This window comes from Lynx canadensis, chromosome A1 (genome assembly GCF_007474595.2).
Source record: "Lynx canadensis isolate LIC74 chromosome A1, mLynCan4.pri.v2, whole genome shotgun sequence".
Classification (NCBI taxonomy): Eukaryota; Metazoa; Chordata; class Mammalia; order Carnivora; family Felidae; genus Lynx; species Lynx canadensis.
This window is the reverse complement of record NC_044303.2, coordinates 206,058,385-206,066,984: the sequence shown is the minus strand read 5'-3', so window position 1 is coordinate 206,066,984 and position 8,600 is coordinate 206,058,385. Positions and strand designations below refer to the sequence as shown.

The 8,600-nt window shown below is 36.8% G+C and overlaps 1 pseudogene; it reads left to right on the top strand.

Annotated features, from left to right (window-relative positions):
* The first annotated feature begins 4,086 nt into the window (after window positions 1–4,086).
* Window positions 4,087–5,680, top strand: LOC115524170 (annotated as a pseudogene).
* The last annotated feature ends 2,920 nt before the right edge of the window (window positions 5,681–8,600 follow it).

The following is an 8,600-nucleotide window of genomic DNA, read 5'->3' as shown; positions in this document are numbered from 1 at the left end:
CTTTAACATTTCTTATATGGCTGGTTTAGTGGTCTGAACTTCTTTAGCTGTTGTTTGTGTGAGAAACTCTTTATCTCTTCTTCTATTCTGAATGATAGCCTTGCTGGGTAGAGTATTCTTGGCTGCGTATTTTTTCCTTTCAGCAGTTTGAAAATATCCTGCCACTCCCTTCTTACCTTCAAAGTCTCTGTTGAAAAGTCAGCCAAGAGCCTTAGGATTTTTTCTTGTATATAACTGTCTCCTTTTCTCTTGATGCATTTGAAATTGTCTCTTTATCACTACTTTTTCCATTTATATTACTATGTGTCTTGGTGTAGGGCTCCTTGGGTTGATTTTGTTTGGGGCTTTCTATGCCTCCTGGATCTGGAAATCTGTTTCCTTTTCCAAATTTTGGAAGATTTCAGCAATTATCTCTTCAAATTAATATTCTGCCCCCCTTTCTCTTTTTTTCTTCTTCTGGGATCCCTATAGAATGTTATTACTCTTGATGGTGTTGCTGAGTTTCCTAAACCTATTCTCATTTTGCATAATTTGTTTTTCTCTCACTTGCTTAGCTTACTTTCCATTACTCTGCCCTCCAAGTTACTAATTTATTCCTCTGCTTCATCTAGCCTGCTATTTATTCATAACATCTAGTGTGTTTTTTAAGTTTTTATTTAAATTCCAGTTAACATACAGTGTAATGTTAATTTCAGGTATACAATATAGTGATTCAGCACTTCCATACAATACCCAATGCTCATCACAAATGCTGTCCTTAATCCCCATCTATATATGTAACCCATCCTCTTACCTACCTTCCCTCTGGCAACCATCAGTTTGTTCCCTGTAGTTAAGAGTTTGTTTCTTGGTTTGCCTCTCCATATCTTTTTTTCCCATTTGCTCCTTTGTTTTGTTTCTTAAATTCCACATATGAGTGAAATCATATGGTATGTATCTTTCTTTGACTGGCTTATTTTGCTTAGCATAATACTCTCTAGCTCCATTCATGTCATTGCAAATGGCAAGATTTCATTCTTTTTATGGCTTAATGATATTCCATTGTTTGTACATTCTACATCTTCGTTATCCATTCATCAGTCAGTAGTCCCTTGGGCTATTTTGATAATTTGACTACTGCAGATAATGTGCTATAAACATTGGGGTGCACGTATCCTTTTGAATTAGTACTTTTGTGTCCTTTGGGTAAATAACTAGTAGTGCAATTGCTGGGTTGTAGGGTAGTTCTATTTTTAAATTTTTGGGGAAACTCCATACTGTTTTCCAGAATGGCTGCACCAGTTTGCATTTCCACCAACAGTGCACGAGAGTTCCCCTTTCTTCACATCAGTACCAACATTTGTTGCTTATTGTGTTTTTATTTTAGCCATTCTGAGAGGTGTTAGGTGATATCTCATTGTAGTTTTGATTTGTATTTCCCTGATACTGTTGAGCATCTGTTCATGTGTCTGTTGGACATCTGTATGTCTTCTTTGGATAAATGTCTATTCATGTTCTCTGCCCATTTTTTAATTGTATTATTGGGTTTTTTTTTTTTTTTTTGGTGTTGAGTTGTATAAGTTCTTTATATATTTTGGATATTAACCTTTTAGCAGGTATGTCATTTGAAGCTATCTTCTCCCACTCTGTAGCTTGTCTTTTAGTTTGTTGATTGTTTCCTTTGCAGTGCAGAAGGTTTTTATTTTGATGATATCCTGATAGCCTGTTTTTACTTTTGTTTCCCTTGTCTCAGGAGACGTATCTAGAAAAGTGTTTGTGGCTGATGTCAAAGACATTACTACCTGTGTTCTTTTCTAGGATTTTTTTGGTTTCAGGTCTCACATTTAGGTCTTTAATTCATTTTTATTTTATTTTTGTGTTTGGTGTAAGAAAGTGATCTGGTTTCATTCCTTTGCTTGTTGTTGTCCAGTTTTCCCAGCACCATTTGTTGAAGAGACTGTTTTTTTTCATTGGATATTCTTTCCTACTTTGTCAAAGATTAATTGACCATATAGTTGTGGGTTCATTTCTGGGTTTTCTATTCTGTTACATTGATCTATGTGCCTATTTTCTGTGCTAGTACCATACTGTTTTGATCACTACAGCTTTGTATTATAACTTGAATTCTGGAATTATGATGCCTCCAGCTTTGCTTTTCATTTTCAAGATTGGCTATGTGGGTCTTTTGTGGTTCCATGAAAATTGTGGGATTATTTGTTCTAGCTCTGTGAAAAATGCTGTTGGTAGTTTGATAGGGATTGCTTTAAATTTGTCCCATTTACAATTGCACCAAAAACAATAAGATGCTTAGAATAAACCTAACCAAAGAGGTGAAAGACTTAGTCTGAAAACTGATGAAACACTGATGAAACATATTGAAGGTCACACAAAGAATTGGAAAGATTGGAAAGACATTCCATGTTCATGGATTGGAAGAACAAATATTATTAAAATATCTACTACCCAAATCATCTGGTGTATTTTTAATTTCATTCATTATGTTCTACATTTCTGATTGGTTCTTTTTTATGTTTTTTCTTTGTTAAAGTTCTCACTGATATCTCCACTTTTTTTCTTAAGCTCAGTGAATATCTTCATAATCATTACCTTAAGTTCTCCATCAGGCATATTACTTATATCCATTTTGCTTAGGTCTCTTGCTGTGGTTTTGTCTTGTTCTTTCATTTGGGATACATTCCTATGTTTTCTCATTTTGTCTAATTCTCTGTGTCTGTTTCTCTGTGTTACATTTCCTGGTCTTAAATGTAAAGGCCTTATGAAGAAGAGGTTCTGTAGTGCCCTGCAGTGCAATGACCCCTGTTCAGTATAAACTGGCACTGTAGCTAAAGCTATGCATGTTGTGTGCACTCAGCTGTTGTGTCCTGGCCACTTTTTATTTCAGTCCAGTTGTCTTCAGAGGCTCTCTTTGCCTGCTATAGTCCCCAGCCAGGGTGGGGTGCACAATTTTAACAAGGTGCACCTTGGGCTTCCACAGGGCCCACTACTACCACCCCTGCCACTGGGACCGAGGGTCTAGAAAATAGGGTGAGGAGAGGAGGTGTTGGCAAGGTTTGCACTGGTCTTCTGGGGGAGGATACCCACAGAGACTGGACTGAGGGAGGCAAGGGTCACTGGGATCTGCCAAAGTGCTGGGTGGGGGGCAGGGCTTGGCATAAGCCATTTAGGTAGTGAATGTGGGCATTGTGCTGATTCCTGCAGGTCGTCATGTGTTTATGCAAGGGGATGGAGAGGGAGATGTCACCTGACAGCTTCTTTGTTCCTGGAGAAGTCCCTCCATGAACTCTGCCCCTCTGGAACATTCTCTGAGATATGTAAATAACTTCCCTTCTTGTTTGCCCCCAGTGTTTTTCAACCTGTTGCTTCTGTGCTGTAATTCTACAGGCTGTTTGTTATGCTAAGGGCAGGACCTCAGCTTTCTATCACCCTCTGGACTCTCCAGAGCTGCACCCTCTGATATTTAAAATTTCAGGCCTTAAATCTCACTGGTTGTTAGAACTCTAGAAATCTGGCATACATGGCATGTAGTTTTGTAAAACCAAATGTTATAGAGATTCCTCTTCGTCATGTGAGCTCCTTGGTATGATAGTCTGTTTCTTGCTTGTCTGTACATCCACAACTGCCTCCTCCCACTGTGTGGATGACCACAGTTTCACTCCCCACCATGTGTCTGCCCTTCTTACCATCTTTGATGTGGCTTCTTCTCTGCCTTTAGTTGTGGAGTTTGTTCTGCCAGTCTTCAGGCTGTTTTCTGGGTTATTACACTGAGGTGAGTATTATCTAGTTGTATTTGTGGGATGAGGTGAGCTTAGGGTCCTCTTACTCTGCCAGTTTGCCCCCTCTCCTCTTGCTTCTTGCTGTGTGTTTTCAGTTGATTCATCTAACTGTATGATTCAGTTATCTTAATTTGGTCTGTGAGCCCTTCTATTCTGGTACCTCTGGGAGAGTCTGCCTAGTAGACTACTTGGAGACTACTATACATCAAGTTATTTGCTACTGTGGTGATGATTTACTTTAAAATAAATTTCATAAGATTCAAGTTTAATTCCATAATAAAGTCACTTTATTTCACTTGCCCTCCAGTATTAAGAGAAAGATGAAGAGAAGAAAATGCCTTGTGTTATGCATGGGAACATCATCCTTCATGTGTCAAAGCTGAATGGAAGTTGAAAACTCTGAACTAGAAAACTAGCATTCCAGATCAAAGGCTCTGAAATCCTAATCTGACACTACCAGCAGGCCAGACTGTCCTCCCAAATGCAGAGGTCAAAGAGAGAATATGGTTAAAAAGTGAGTGATGTGAAGAATTTCAGAGGTACAATATTCAATCAATTTCTTTAATATAGAAGTCAAAGATTATTCAGTTTCTAGAAGGGTTTTTTTTTTTTTTTTTTTTTTTTTTCTTCAAATGCTACAGAGAAAAGGATTGCCTGAATTTATCTAAATAATCTCATTTTGAAACTTGATTTTGCTTTAAAAGACTCAAACAGTTGACAGAGACAATATTATACTGTCTGGCTTAAAAAAAAAAAAACTATTTAAGGGGATATTTAAAATGTGCCATTCTTCTTCAAAAATGGTTAATGTAAAAATATTTTGAAGAGGGGTCTGCCCACAGCAAGTAAATGGAGGGGCCCAATGGTTTGGAGGCCACTCTGAAAGCAGATGAGGCAGAGGGTGAGGCCGAGGCAAAGAAGTGGCTTCTATGTGTGGACCTCTTTATGTGGACTTATACGTGTGAACCTCTCTGTGTGGAGTTTGCCTCGGTCATGAGCTGTGACACCACTGTGGCTCAGTGCTATCTGGTGGAGAATGACTGGGAGATGGAGAGAGCGCTGAACTTGTACTTTGAGCTGCCTGTGGAGGAGGGCGCTTTGGAAAGCCACCCTCAGACCCCAGCCAAGTCAAAGTCCTGTGTTGACCTAATGAATAAAGAAACAACTGATTCCATTAGTTCTAAAACAAGCACATCTGAAGGTATTATGCATTTGATTTTTACAAATGTTTGAAATATTTGATTTTCAAGTATTTATAATATTTGATATTTGTACAGAAGGTTATTCCCCCATATTGTAGCTACCTAAAGAAGAGAGCAAGTAGTGATGTGATTATTATGGGTCACGAAGAAGGATATTTCACAGCTATAATGTTGAAGATATCGAGAGTGAAATTTAAAATCCAGGATATCCCTTTTCCAAATACAAAAATGATGAAAAACGTTTTGTGTGTGTATGCAACTGTGTCGGGAAATGAACTTTGCCTTATGACTTCTCATGTGGAAAGCACCAAAGAGCATGCCAAGGAACAAATGAATCAGTTAAAAATGATTTTAAAGAAAATTCAAGAAGCTCCAGAGTCAGCTATAGTTATATTTGCAGGGGATACAAATTTAAGGATCACCAAGTTACCAAATGGGTGCTTTACCCAAAAATAATTTGTATGTCTGGGAGTTTTTGACAAATCTAGGCATTGCCAGTATGCATGGGATACACAAATAAACTCTAATCTTAGAATATCTGCTACTTGTAAGCTTCATTTTAATCAAATTTGTTTCAGAATAGCAGCAGAAAGTGGTCCTATTGTTACCCAAAGTTTGGACTTCCTTGGGTTGGAAAAACTGGACTGTGGTAGATTTCCTAGTGATCACTGGGGTCTTCTGTGCAACTTAGATTTGATATTATGAAATATTTTTCAAATAAGAGTTTTACATTTTCTGGTAATTTCATTCTGGATTTTGCAAATGTAATTTCTACTTATCTGGAAAGGTAGGCTTAATATGGAGGAATTGATATACTGTGTCACTGTAACAGAAGAAAACACTACTGTGATTTTATTTTGTGAACTGTGTCCTCAAATTTCAGAACTAAATATTGATGTTTATTTAAATTAAAGCATACCTAGTGTTCAGTATATGAGACTTCTTCTTAAAAGGCCACCAAGACCGTTGGAGCTTTTAATAATGCTCAGAGCTGCCAGCTGGTTCTCAAGTAGGGCCACATTGTCTCTGGGCTAGCCTTTATATTTTGTTTACTTTTAAAATCAGGCACCAAATAGTTTATATTTTAAGTAAATACTTAAAAATAAAAATAAGAGATTATTGAGGTTGGGGGATTGGATCTTTTCATTATATTTTACAAATTCAGATAATCTTAAATGAAAAAGCCATGATTATATACTTTTAAATAGAGGACAACTATCCTATAGCAGACTTTGTCTTTGGCAGCTAATAGTATATAATTGGTCACCTGTAAGTGAAACCTTCTGATTTTAAATTCTTCAACTTTTCAAAATGCATATTTGTCAACATGTCACCATTCATGTTGCCAACAGGGGCAAATAGGCTTGATAATGATTAAAGTCAGTTTTATACCTGTACTGGACTTTTTTCCTAAGAGAAAAATAAGTGTGTAAAGAGGAATAATCTTTTAGATTTACTTCTTATAAAATTGAATTATTTTACAGAGGAGGGATAAAGAGCACTTTTTAATGTGCTTAAAGAAACATTTTAAGGGGTGCTGGGTGGCTCAGTTGGTTAAGTGGCTGACTTCAGCTCGAGTCATGATCTCTTACAGCTCAGAGCCTGCAGCCTGCTTTGGATTCTGTGTCTCCCTCTCTCTCTGCCCACCCCTGCCCCCCACCCCACCGCCTGCTCACACTCTGTCTCTCTCTTTCTCTCAAAAATAAAATAAAAAGAAACATAAAAAAAGTTCAATATTCAGTTAAAAAAACATTTTTTAAGAGAAGTGTACTTTAAATAATTTTACTTGTTTAAAAAAAAATTTTTGAAGAGTAAATACTTCATGAATGCTGTTAGTATATTTTTTATTATGCGAAATGGAAGCAATAGAAAAATATTTTATCAGAGATGTCATGAATTTTCCTTTTTATTTCATTGGCATTAAACATGTAATATGAGTTTTAAATTAAGATGTTTAGTCATTGGAGCTTTATAACCACTCTTCTCAAAGCAACAACCTCTGAACATAGCACTGAATCATATAATCATAATTCAACATTCACCTCTAGCCAATCCCTCTATTCTGAATTTTCAGTAAAGCAATTTAGTTATTTGAACACCAGCTGGTGGCCTATTCTCTATACTGCAAATAATAGAAGGATTTATAAGCTACTCATGTTGCCTCTTTTCAGTGTACCTAGGAAGACAGAATGTTATTTTATATATTAATCACTTCATAATCATTGATTATGTCCAATCTGTTCATCTGAAGTGAAGGAAGGATGTCCAAAAGAGGGACATCAAAGATTAATTTCAGTTAATTAAATTCTTAAATTACATTTCCAGCTGAAGGCTAAAGTATAGACATTAATTTAGTATGAAATTGATAGATAATTATATGTCTTGCATATATTTGTGTTTCTTCACTTGTAGAGAAATTTTAGAGAAAGTAGGCAAGGCTGCCTTACCTAGATGAAAGAAAGTTTGCAAATTTGATACATGTTTGGTATATAAAAGCGTTTTTAGACATCTCATGCTACTCTCCCTCATCAGAGTAGAAGGTAATCACAGGGAATACAGGAACATCTGGTCCTAAAAGTAAGTCATGTCAGAGAAGAATATGAAAATGCACAAGGATGTAGGCAAATAAGGGTGAATATCGTACAGTCAATGTCCTTTCATATGACCTTCTTTTTGTGTGTGTGTGCTCCCACTTATGGATGGTTTTGCTTCCTTCACAGTTCATGTTGTATTCTAAATTTGACATCATACAGGAATGAAAAGGATTTTTACTTACTGGGTCTCAGGAAAAAACAGCATTTCAGTCATAATATACAGACTACATAGATCTAGAATATTTTTAAAAGCATGATATAAAGATTTCTGTTTCTAGCCAAGATGGAGGGTAAATTGAGAGAGACAAGATTTGCTTTCCTGTCCAAGCAACAAATAACTTAATAAAATATATGAAAGAACAGTTTTTAAGATATTGAACATTAGGCAATGAATGGTAGTGATTCCCTTAACTAATAAATGAAATGAGATCTATAATTTCCCCAGGTTATTGGCTGCAGATTTCCCAAGCCACAAGGAAGAGAGAACCCAGAGAAAGCCTGGTGGTCTTCTTGAGTTGAGAAGATGAAGCAAGGAATCTGGGGAGGTCAAGGAAGCCATAGTTCATAGGGAAAGTGTCACAGAGGAGAGAGTTATGCAGAGAAAGGGAGAAAAATCTCTGGCAATCTGCAGAATCCTCTGTGTGTTTTCAGCTGAGCACTGATCTGTGCATGAGGGTTAGGAAGCTACTTGAGGCTGGAGAAAGAACCACCAGAAAGAATTAGAGGGAATAATTCCCAGGACTTGCAGAAGACATCAGCCACTGTGGGAAACCCCATAATTCTGGATGATAGGTAGAATTCTCAAAAATGTTTTGCCTCAATAGTGGCAAAATCAACCATAAACTAAATGCTGCTTTGTTCCTCCTAACAACCCTCACAAGCAAGACCTGAATGTATCACACTGGTTCTAAGTAGCTTAATAGCAGTCCAGAATAAGCCTCAACAATATTTATAGAAATGCAAAGATATACTGCATCCAACAAAATAAAATTCATAATGTCTAGGATTCAACAAAAATTATCAGCATGCAA